Source organism: Nicotiana tabacum, chromosome 2 (genome assembly GCF_000715075.1).
Source record: "Nicotiana tabacum cultivar K326 chromosome 2, ASM71507v2, whole genome shotgun sequence".
Classification (NCBI taxonomy): Eukaryota; Viridiplantae; Streptophyta; class Magnoliopsida; order Solanales; family Solanaceae; genus Nicotiana; species Nicotiana tabacum.
Genome location: NC_134081.1, coordinates 122,960,931 through 122,974,725, shown reverse-complemented (window position 1 = coordinate 122,974,725; position 13,795 = coordinate 122,960,931).

Below are 13,795 nucleotides of genomic sequence, written 5' to 3'. Positions count from 1 at the left end.
AAACTTATTTAATAAACGTTTGCAGATAAGGATTCCATCATGAATTTAATTCCAAGAAAAATATCAAGTCAACAAACACACTGAATTCATATAAAATCCAAGTGACAATAACACCAAATTATTATATAAAATACAAACTTGACAATTAAGGAACAAGGCGTGATAATTCAAGGATTTACTAAGAATGCCTAAACTTTAAACCAATAAAATTTGCACATATAAGCCCGAGTACGTACTCGTCACCTCACGTACACGGCTTTTCATATTTCACAAATGGCACATAAGACTCGATGCATAAGGGGTAATTCCCCCACTCGAGGTTAAGCAAGACACTTACCTTATTGAAATTATGCTGATATTCCAAAATTGCCTTCTTGCTTGAATTGACCTCCGGACAACTCAAATCCCAATGTTTTCTGTGAAAACAACTCTCGAAAAATTGCCTCACCCAAGCTTCCTTGGTCCAAAAATGGAAGAATGAGACAAATTTGGACTTTATTCTGCTGCCCAGAGATTTGTTCTTCGCGTTCGCGACCCTTCCCTCGCATTCGCAATGAATAAATTCTCCAACAACCATTTTCAAACTCTTCTCAGACAACCTCTAGTATAATGGTCATAACTCTTTGTACAAAACTCCAAATGACAAATAGTTCAACTTTCTGGAAACTAGACTCAAAGGGATATAACTTTAATTTGTTGCTCGTCTCCTTATTCCTTATAGATTGCGAGATATTAGCTTCCAAAGTCAGCCCTATGCAACAAAGATTTCCAAACTCTTCTCAGACAGCTTGTAGATAATCCACCATAATGCTTGGTACACAACTCCAAATGACAAATGGTTTACCTTCGAAAAACTAGACACAAAGGGCTACAACTTTCATTTTTGGATCATCTCCAAATTCCTTATAAATTGCGAGATATAAGCCTCCAAAATCAGACCATTGCAACTGAGATTACAAAAATCCTAGAAGCCAAATCCTTCTTCGCGAACGCGAGAGGCTCCTCGCGAACGCGAAGAACAACACCAGATATTAGAAAATCAGAATCCAAAGTAGCCCAAAATGGTCCGAAATACACCCGAAACACACCCGAGGCCCTCGGGGCCTCAATCAAACATATCAACGCGTCCCATAACATCATACGAACTTAGTCGAACCTTCAAATCACCTTCAACAACACCAAAAACATGAATTACACACGGATTCAAGCCTAATGAACTTAGAAATTTTCGAATTCCACAAACGACGACGAAACTTCTCAAACCACGTCCGAATGACCTCAAATTTTGCACACAAGTCAGAAATGGCATAACGAAGCTATTCCAATTTCCAGAATCGGATTCCGACCTCGATATCAAAAAGTCAACCCCCTGGTCAAACTTTTCAAAAATTCATCTTTCGCCATTTCAAGCCTAATTCTACTACAGACCTCCAAATAATTTTTCGGGCATGCTCCTAATTCTATAATCACCATACGGAGCTCTTGACATCATTAAAATTCCATTCCGGAGCCGTTTACTCAAAAGTCAATTCTCCGGTCAACTATTTATATTTAAGCTTCTAAATAAGGATTGTTCTTTTAATTTAATTCTGAATCTTCAATAATTCAAACTCGACCACACCCGCCGGTCATAATACACATTGCGAAGCTACTCGAGACCTTAAGTCATTGAACGAGGCGTTAATTCTTAAAACGACAAGTCGGGTAGTTACATTCTCCACCTCTTAAATAAACGTTCGTCCTCGAACGTGCTAAGAATTATTCTGAAGTTACCAAATTGATGATTTTACTTTTACACATATACTCCCGGTTGATCCCACATTACCGCATGTGAGATAAGCCCGACAACACCATCTCAATTGAGATTATTTCTTTTATCCATATTTGTAAAATTGAAGACCAATTTCTTACACTCCAAACATTTCCAAAAATCCTAATTTTCACAACAATGCACGGTATTAGTCTTAACTGGCTATAGCAACTCGTGCCTATGCACACATCAATTTTCTTGATAATGTTGAAGTACTTCGAAATTTTTTCGGGGTGTTACATTCTCCCCCACTTAGGATCATTCGCCTTTGAATGAGAAGTAGAGTCCGCTCTCAAATACATAACATAACTTATCTCTTCTTTCGCACATCTCAATCCCCCAAATTTTACTAACTCCCAAATTTTACAAAACTTTCCGCAAAGTCTCCCCTATAAATGGGGCCTATCCACCTGCCAGAGTAACACCAAAACAACTACTAACAACACATCCACAACCCAACAAAGCACCACAATGTATATATCAATAACACTAATCTCAGCATTACCAGCACCGCATTATCATAATGATATCAGGACATGAAGGACATCATATGTATGCCCATCACCGCATCTCTGGTATTAATAGTTGTTCATAATCGATTACAACATCACCAATTAACCTCATATTAACCAAAACCTCGTTTCGAATTTTTACAACACTGATAGAAAAATGTGAGGCATGAAGACCTCATAACTATTTACCTGACTTAACGAGTCACATTTAACGTCACCTGGGCACTCACCTTGTAGGCTAAAACTCAATAATTATAGCACAATTATGGCACAGAAACACATAAAAAATTATCACATAAGCCTATCAGGCATAATTTCCTATTAGTACTATAGTACAAATTAAACTTCACAAAGGGATAATTTAAACTCATAAATATTTCACCACAAGGACCTCGTCCTTATATAACCTCCACTGCGGCTTGTAGCCCGATTTAAGTATTTCACATCATATAAAAATTCGAGGATCTCGTCCTCAACTCCGAATCACAAGTATTTTGCACATTGTGCCAATTGACATTTTCAATTTCCTTTCTTCCTTCTTTTCAATAAATGTCGTAAACACATAATGAACCCTCATACCGGTAGGGCACAAAATTCATAAAAAAAATTGGAATCAATTATTCCGAAACACATAATACCCACTGTAGTGAATAATAAAAATTACTTTTGGACTTATAGACCTCAATGGTGCACAAAAATAAAAAATGACAGACACGGGCTCACATCTTCAAATTTCCCAACAGGGATAAACATATAAGTGGATCACACAATTACGAAGCTCACCCATAAGCGGAGCATAATAGGAGGACTCACCTTAATATTCAGAACCGAATTAAACTAAGGGAAAATATCTTTTATAACAGAATCAGGTCGTACATGTAATGACACCATCTGGTGTATCAGCCTCAGCCAAAATCATAGCGCTTATATCAACGAGTCGGGACTCTACCTCTTAGGCGCCCTCTACCCGCCTGTTCTCCACTTCTAACTGACCATGCACGTGGAGTATTAACTGGAATAACCACTGTAAGAACCCCATGCTGATGGTGCATTAAAAGAACTTATTGTAGCACCCCGAATATTTTAAAATTGTTGTTGTGACCTCGCTGGTATTGAAATGTAGAATTATTAAGGACGCAGGAATACCGCAAGCCCCAACATCATCCCATACAAATCTCACCCCTTAATCATATACAAGTTTCGGAGAACCTTTTATTACCACGTAAATACTTCTCAGGCCAAAACTGATATAACACATGACCCCACAATCTGATTGTTGATAGTGGACTCCCCTCACTTGGCATGAAGCCATAGGGCACATGCTGATGATCCACAATACTAACCTTCACTGGTCATAAGACACCTCAAGCCATTTATTTGGCGCATGTCACTCGTGTGACAGTTAAACTCGCTTTCTCCAGTGCCTTGGCTGCCAGTATGTACCCTTTGCTAAATAGAAATTCCATACGAACTACATAGTCTCTAATACCGCCAACTATCATCATATCTACATCCACCTCGTGACCCTACCACGATTGTGACGATTAGGCAATTAATTAAACATTTTTAAGATCATACTTATCAACTAGATGTCAGAACCTGTTGCACCCCCATGTGCACAACTAAATGATCTCTAAATACTTCTACATCCTCGATCTGGACCACACGTTATAACAATGGTTGAACAAACCTGGCACCTTTATAACCCCTCTGTAGTATCACAAACAGTTGGCGCATAGTCGATACCGAGTGCACAATTTTATACACGAGTGAATGTAAAAGAACATAAGATATATGGTTCAAGCTGAATAAATGCCGCACGATAAGGAATGAAAGAAGTGAATTCTTCCTACTAGCTCTGTAGCCTCTCGAAGATAAGTACAGACGTCTCCGTACCGATCTGCAAGACTCTACTAAACTCGTTCGTGACTCGTAGAACCTATGAACCTAGAGCTCTGATACCAACTTGTCACGACCCAAAATCCCACCTCATGCGTCGTGATGACACTTAGTCTCTAAGACTAAGTAAGCCGATTTTAATTACAATTCAAGCCATTGTTTTAAAAATAGAAACTAACAACGGAACAAATATGAATATAACAACCTCCTAAGACTGGTAGTACTGAGTCAAGAACTCTAACTGAATACATGAAATTATCTCGAGGATCGAATATACAGTACTGATCGAAAAAGAAATCAACAGTACAATAAAATGAAAAGACTCCAAGGGACTGCGACGACCAAGCAGCTCTACCTTGAATCCTTACGATCCCGCTTTACTCTACCCAAGTCTGATATCTCCAATACCTGGCTCTGCACAAAAATGTGCAGAAGTGTAGTATGAGTACACCACGGTCGGTACCCAGTAAGTATCAAGACTAACCTCAGTGGAGTAGTGACGAGGTACAATCAAGACACTCACTAGTCTAATAACCTGTGCAATATGAGATACAAAATAATAGAAAATAAATAGCAATAATAGCAACACCAATCAACTCGTGATTTAAACAGCAAAACAACAGGAACACCATAACTATTACTCAAACGAATAATAAACACAGGCACAACCAATTAATCAAGTCCCTTCAATATACATCTTTCACCTATAATTTTTTTAATAAAAGTCTCTAAAATATAATCCTTTTTAATAAATATATTTCGAATATACTTTCTTCAAATAAATATCCTTCCATTAAAATTCTTTCACATAAATATCTTTCGAGTATAATTCTTTCAAATAAATATCTTTCTAATATAATTTTTCAAATAAATATCTTTCTAATATATATATATAACTCTTTTAAGTAAATATTCTTCTAATATAATTCTTTCAAATAAATATCTTTCTAATATATATAATTCTTTCAAGTAAATATTCTTCTAATATAATTCTTTCAAATAAATATCTTTCTAATATATATAATTCTTTCAAGTAAATATTCTTCTAATATAATTCTTTCAAATAAATATCTTTCTAATATATATAATTCTTTCAAGTAAATATTCTTCTAATATAATTCTTTCAAATAAATATCTTTCTAATATATATAATTCTTTCAAGTAAATATTCTTCTAATATAATTCTTTCAAATAAATATCTTTCTAATATATATAATTCTTTCAAATAAAAGTCACCATGTGACACCTCATTTAACTTTCCTGGCGTGAGAAATATATTCAACATATCACATCAAATGGCACGACAATACCTTCGTGCACTTGTCTCATTCTCACCCAATATATATGTAGATCAAATCATTTTCACGACATCACCCTTCGTGCATTTATATCTTTCTCACCATGCATACATATAACAGTACCAACTAGGTGGGAGAAATGTCAATAACAATAAAAGAAATAAAGTGGAGGCACACAGGAAGCAACAACGAGTACAAGTCATATAGAAAATATAGGTACACGATAACATCTCAAGATAAAGGCATGAATGTATACACAACAAAACGATATCACAATGTAATGTATGTCTGTCGTCCTCGCCTGCACGGAAACACCCTTCGTGCCATGAATATATGATAATATAAAAATAATTGCACGACATCACCCTTCGTACTTTTACTCTCATCCTCACCTAATAATATAAATGAAATAGCACGGCATTACCTTTCGTAATTTACACACCCAATGGCACGGCATCACCCTTCGTGCCTTACACTCTCAAATGGCACGGCATCACCCTTTGTGCTTTACACTCTCAAATGGCACGACATCACCCTTCGTGCTTTACACTCTCAAATGACATGGCATCACCTTTCGTTCTTTACACTCTGTCTTACCAAGCACATGTATATCATTAACAAGCAAGGTAGGAAGCATAAACAACATCAAGGAGAGTGTTTAAACCATAACACGATACAACAATTCACATCACAATTTTCCACGGACCACAACCAAATTCCAAATATGTAGCAGAATCAATAAATTTCTCAACAAATAGCCCAAGGCTCCACACAACATGTAATAAACCTCAAAACAAATCAACAGAGGTGAAAAATACTAAGTATAAGGAAAAGCCTTCATTAATCCAAATTCTTAATAATTATATTAACTCCTCAATTTAAACTTATTTAATAAATATTTGCAGATAAGGATTCCATCATGAATTTAATTCCAAGAAAAATATCAAATCAACAAACACACTGAATTCATATAAAATCCAAGTGACAATAACACCAAATTATTATATAAAATACAAACTTGACAATTAAGGAATAAGGCGTGATAATTCAAGGATTTACTAATGCTAAGAATTATCTAATTTAATACTTAAGAATGCCTAAAACTTTAAACCAATAAAATTTGCACATATAAGCCCGAGTACGTACTCGTCACCTTGCGTACACGGCTTTTCACATTTCACAAATGGCACATAAGACTCGATGCATAAAGGGTAATTCTCCCACTCGAGGTTAAGCAAGACACTTACCTTATTAAAGTTATGCCGATATTCCATATCGCCTTCTTGCTTGAATTGACCTCCGGACAGCTCAAATCCCAATGTTTTCCTTGAAAAACACTCTCGATAAATCGCCTCACCCGAGCTTCCTTAGTCCAAAAATGGAAGAATGAGATGAATTTGGACTTTATTCTGCTGCCCAGGGATTTGTTCTTCACGTTCACGACCCTTCCCTCGCGTTCACGATGAACAAATTCTCCAACAACCATTTTCAAACTCTTCTCAGACAGCCTCTAGTATAATGTTCATAACTCTTTGTACAAAACTTCAAATGACAAATGGTTTAACTTTCTAGAAACTAGACTCAAAGTAATATAACTTTCATTTGTTGTTCATCTCCACATTCCTTATAGATTGTGATATATAAGCTTCCAAAGTCAGCCCTATGCAACAGAGATTTCCAAACTCTTCCCAGACAGCCTGTAGTGTATCCACCATAACTTTTGGTATACAACTCCAAATTATAAATTGTTTACCTTTATGAAAACTAGATACAAAGGGCTACAACTTTTAGTTTTGTATCATCTCTAAATTCCTTATAGATTACGAGATATAAGCCTCTGAATTCAGACCATTCAACTGAGATTTCCTTCTTCGCGAACGCGAGAGTCCCTTTGCGAACGCGAAGAACAAAATCCCAAAAGCCAAATCCTTCTTCGCGAACGCGAGAGTCTCCTTGTGAACGCGAAGAACAATACTAGATATTAGAAAACCAACATCCAAAGTAGCCCAAAATGATCCGAAACACACCCGAGGCCCTCAAGATCTCAACCAAACATACCAACGCGTCCCATAACATCATACGAACTTATTCGAACCTTAAAATCACCTTCACTAACACCAAAAACACGAATTACACACGGATTCAAGTTTAATGAACTTAGAAATTTCTGAATTCCACAAATGACGCCGAAACCTCCAAAACCACGTCTGAATGACCTCAAATTTTGCACACAAGTCAGAAATGGCACAATGAAGCTATTTCAATTTTCAGAATCGGATTCCGACCCCGATATCAAAAAGTCAACCCCCGGTCAAACTTTCCAAAAATTCATCTATCGCCATTTCAAGCCTAATTCCACTACAGACCTCTAAATAATTTTTCGGGCACGCTCCTAAGTCCATAATCACCATACGGAGCTATTGACATCATCAAAATTCCTTTTCGGAGCCGTTTGCTCAAAAGTCAACTCTACGGTCAACTCTTTATATTTAAGCTTCTAAATAAGGATTGTTCTTTTAATTTAATTTTAAATTTTCAGTAATTCAAACTCAACCACGCCCGCGGGTCATAATACATATTGCGAAGCTGTTTGAGACCTTAAGTCACTGAACGAGGCGCTAATGCTTAAAACGACAAGTCGGGTCGTTACAATGACCTATCGGGTCATCACAAACATATTTCTCAAAGCTCATCGTTAAGGTATAAATATTTGAATCTTCAAATAATATACACATATAAAATAAAATAAATAGATTATAAATTAATCATAATTAAATGATAAATATTTAAGTGAAAAAAGTCACAAATTATGTCTTCATTTGCACACATGTTAATTAAATATCAAGGGATATGATAAAATGGATAAAAGCCTTAATTAATAATTACGAATTCGATCTATGAGAATTGAAGATATGCACCACTAGATAGTCAAGAGAACTATATGGAACGTTGGTATGTGCAATTATTTAAGGCTTGTCTTGACATATTACTACTTATTCATGGTTTATATTCTAACTATTGCACTTCTAATTGCACATCTAGGGATCAGGATCTTTTATTTTGTTGAATATTTGAAATACATTGTCTCAGCCTATTTGTAACGACCCAACCAATCGTTTTGAGTATTTGCACTTCGTTCAGTAGTTTACGGGCATGAGTACCTCCGTATGATATATTATTACTTATGTGAATCGTCGTTTTTAATTTTCAGGTTATTCGGAATCGAATTGGAAGAATGGATTTTATTGTTGAAGCTTTAAATTGGGAGAGTTGATCAAGTTTGACTTTTTGTGAATTTGAATCCGGAATGAAGTTTTGATGGTTCCGGTAGGTCCGTTGGGAGATTTTGGACTTAGAGCGCGTCCGGATTGTGATTTGGAGGTCCGTAGTGGAATTTGGCTTGAAATGGCGGAAGTTGGATTTTTGGAAAGTTTGACCGAGAGTGGACTTTTTGATATCGGATTCGGATTCGGATTGTGATTCTGAGAATTGGAATAGCTTCGTTTTATCATTTGGGATTTATGTGCAAAATTTGGGTTCATTCTAGGTTGATTTGCTATGTTTTGGCACGAGTTATTGAAGTTGAAAAGTTCAAAGTTCGTAGATTTCGATTTGAGGTATGATTCATCGTTTTGATGTTGTTATGTGTGTTTTGAGGCCTCGAGTAGGTCCGTATTGTGTCATGGAACTTGTTGGCATGTTCGGACGTGGTCTCGAGGGGCTCAGTTGAATTTCGAACGTAGTTCGGATCATTTCAAATGGCTTTGCATTGCTGGTTTTCTGCTGTTACATTTTGCTTCTGGCATTCTTCGCGATCGTGAAAGGTGTAGCCGCGATCGCGAAAGGTGTTTGGTCAGTGGAGCTATTTGTTCTTCGCGTTCGCGCTTCTGAGGTCGTGTTCGCACTCGGTTGAAGATTTTTGTCTTTGCGTCCGCGTCCATTGCTATGTGTTCGCGTAGTGTTGAGGCTTGGCAGCTGGGAGTTGGAGAATTCTTCAACGCGATCGCCAAAGGTGAGTTGCGTTCGTGAAGCTTTGCATCAGTGGTCATCGCGTTCGCGTGGGGTGTATCGCAAACGCGTAGTGCTTTTGGTGGCAATGCATTTTTGTTTATCGCGAACACGATGGACTTCCCGTGTTAGCATAAGAGTATGCCTGGGTAGAAGTATAAAGTACTCTATTTCGGGGGTTTCGACCATTTTTGCATTTTTGGAGCTATGGAGCTCGGATTGAGGTAATTTTCACCATATGAACTGGGGTAAGTGTTCTCTACTCATTTTTGATTTTGTATTATGAATCTATCTTCGTTTTCGGCATTTGATTGAGGGTTCCAAAAGAGAAATTTGGGGGTTTTAGCCTAAAATTTCATAAAGTTAGTTTTTGAGTTTTGAACATCGATTCGGAGTCGGATTTGGGTGAAATTAGTATGGTTGGACTCGTAATTGAATGGGTTGTCGGATTTTGTGAGTTTGTCGGGTTTCGAGGTATGGGCCCGGGTTGGACGTTTTCACCGATTTTGGACTTTTGATTAAAGATTCAACCTTTTTCATTTGGAATTGTTTCCTTGGGCTTTATTTAATGTATTTGAGTTGCTTTTGGCTAGTTTTGATCTGTTCGGAGATCGATACGCGCTAGATGGCATTTTTGGAGAATCGCTAGGCTTGCTCGATATTGGAATTGGCTTGTTCGAGGTAAGTAACACTTCTAAACTTTGTGTTGAGGGTATGAAACCCTGAATTACATGTTATATGATTGGTGTTGAGGTGACACACATACTAGGTGACAGGCGTGTAGGCGTGCACCGTGTAAGTTGTAATTCCGTTATTTCTGTGGTACTGTGTAGCTACCTGATCATATCTGTAACCATGAAATTTACGTACTAGAGCTATTGAGCTGTGATTCATGTTAGAAATCATGTCTAGGCTACATGCTTACTCTATTGGGAAATTCATTTCATAACATACCTCAGTCTCTGTTGCTACATATTGATACATCACATCATTATTTTGGGCTGATATTTCATGACATTGAGAGCCCGAGAGACTGGAGAGATTGATGCACGTGAGTTGTCCGTGCTGATCCTTATATTATACTATAGCACGTGAGTTGTCCGTACGGATCTAGATATTATACTATAGCACGTGAGTTATCCGTGCAACACGTGAGTTGTTCGTGCGGATCCTTATATTATACTATAGCACGTGAGTTGTCCGTGCGGATCCAGATATACTATGACATGTGAGTTGTTCGTGCAGTAAGCCCCTCCGGAGTCTGTACACACCCCCAGTGAGCGCAGGTACCTACTGAGTCCGAGTGCCGAGTGCTGAGTGACTGGGAGGACTGAGTGATTGGGAGGACTGAGTGACTGGGAGGACTGAGTGAATTGATACTCTGAGAGTATGCATATAGTCTTTATCACTGATGTCGCCCAAATTCACACCATGATTGGGATTGTGAAACGGTCGATGAAATTATAATTACCCAACTTTGAGTCGGGGTCGATTCCTCAGAGAGCTTATATTTAGATTAGGTATATAATTAGACTAGGTGTATGACGTGCCTAAAATGCACTTCCACATACTTGGTTGTTTCTTTCTACTTCTAAAATTTATGCTATTGTTTGCAAATGTAAAGCTATAAAACGATATTTTTGGTGTTGTTGTTTTTCAAGTTTATAAAAAATTTAGGGCTGTGACTTCCACCTAGGTGGTTACCTAATGGGTTGTGGGCTTTAGGGCATGTTTTGTTGGTTGGGGTGTAATATAGAAATCAACAAGCGATTACCCACTCGATACCTCTCGGTTGTTAGAGTGGGTTTGCCCAATTTGGCTTTATCAAGTCCAATGTAATTCACAAAACCGTTGATATATGCTCAAGTCGGGTCTTACTATATCTAGATTCAATCCTTTAATTGGGGCTATCAAATTCTTGAGTTCATCCTAATTTCTTATTAGCCAAGTTTACTTAGACTTAGTCTCTCTTTCTCAAGTAGAGACTAAGTCAATTAGGCATGAATCAATGTTTGTAACCATTAATTCCTAAATTCAAGCAAGAACTAGGCTAAATATCATACACCCAACCTTAAACAAGCCCTAAATCAAAGACCTATTATGTACCCACACTAGGGCTGGGTCACAACCCTAGCTAGAGATTTAGCTACTCATAGGCAAAAATGAAGAAACTAAGGAAAAAAATAAGATTAAACTCATAATAGATAGTAAAGGGATGAAAATCCAATGTTAAAATGATAAACTAATATAAAGTTTCCCAAAGCAGTAAAGGAAAACGACTATCTACTTTCCGGAGTTCAAAACTTGACCTAAATTTGACAAAAAGAACTATTTATACACATCTAAAATTATCGGACAAAATTGCCCCTGCGGATGTTCTACGGCCGCACAATTCTGTGTACGGTCCGCACTTTGAAGCCGGGCTTGACAGGATGGACTTCTGCAGCCGCACAATTCTGGGTTGTGGCCGCACATCTTCAGATTCTACGGACCGCACATTTTAGAGTGCGGCCACACTCTTGAATTCCGCGGCCGCACAATAATAGTGTGGTCCGTACTTCTTCATGGACTCAGAACTCCATCTCTCTGAGCCTCATCTTCTGCGGCCGCACAATAATTGTACGGTCCGCACTTTGCAAAGGCATTCTGTTAGAGGTCCTTCATAGTGTGCGGCCACACTCAATATTGTGCGGTCCGCACATTGCTCTTTTTGCTTGGTTTTAGTCCTTGTCCAAAAATACTCCTTCTTGAGTTGAATTTCATCATTTTGGCTCTTTTTCCAATGCTCCTGCAAGTAAGCACATTTTATCAGTTTTCAGAAATACCTTTAAGCCTTTTTGAGCTAAAACTAAAGTAAAAGAATGCAAATAAGTAGTCAAAATCCCTACTTATCAACTCCCTCAAACTTAAGCTTTTGCTTGTCCTCAAGCAAATAAGGTAATTCCCACCTTCACAAGAAAAGAGCTATTTCAGCTGACCTAAGTTGCATCAAACACACATCAATTGGGACCAACAATTACCCACACACTCATAAATTATCAACAAGGCCGTGTTTTGAATGTTAAAGCACAAATAGCTCTAATGTGACACTTGAGCATCAAGAGTTGACTTTACTTAGCAAGGAAGTTCGCACTTTCATGTAGGTCACTGTAGATCCCAAACTCCTCTTCCTATACTCTTTGTAAGCTCATCTCACTCAAGAATGTAGCACTCAATTCAATAATTCGTGAAAGGTTCGCTCATCATTCTCAAAAGAATGTCACAAGTACGACTCTAAGTACCATATGCTTGCCCCTCATATGGATCACTACTAATGTAAACTCACTCGGCTTGAAATCACGTAGGGCTTTTTCGGCATGTAATGAAGGCTTTTGGACTAAGGAGGGAAATGTTAGAATAGAACGGGTTCATCTTTTCTTTAGCACTCCGTTTTCTATTTTTGGCTCATACTTTGCCGACTCTTTGAGTCATTTTCTTTTTTTTTTTTCTTAGGGAAACTAGAGAGACTTTACATCACTCTTTCTTGGTCATGATATTCATATTCTCCTTCTTTGTTTTCTCCATGATTTGCACTTTTGCTTTCTTTTGAATCCTTTCAACCCTTCAAATTAGTCATTTTCTTTTTGTGTTTTTCTTTTGTTCTTTCTTTCTTTTTCTTTGCCTTTCCTTTTCTTCATTTATTTTCTCTTTTTGTGCCTTGATACCACTTTCAAACTCCTCATCTCTCCCCCAAACTTATGTTTTTGCCATTTGTTTCTTATGAGTGCTAAGGAGAGCACGGGTGCCAAGAGAGGGTTACTATAAAACGGGTAAAGGCTTGTAACATGGTTATAAATGAAAAAGGCTTTAGGCTCAAAAGGGTTGACTAAGGATAACATCATTGGTGGGCCATGGAAGGTTTCAAAATGGGTCAAGGAGAGCCTACAATCACTTCTCAAGCCAAGCAAACTTAGAATTTCGCCTAGAAACACATTCGGGGCAAGTTCTAGACTATTCGCACGGGTACTTGGACTAGTAATAAAATATCTCACCTCTCACATAACCAGATTGATAAAGAGGACCGTATTCAAGATTGAAGATTGCTAATGGTTCAACTAAACCACCCGATGATTGTCTAAGTCAACACAAGAGTCACAAAGTCACTAACTAGAGCCATTTCTTTCCAAAAGCTTGTTTTTAACCATAAGCGTGTAGTTAAGTGTGTTGGTCCCAAGTGAAGCATGCTTGACCCTTTTTTATTCATTAACACTACTGTTTCTACCTAAACG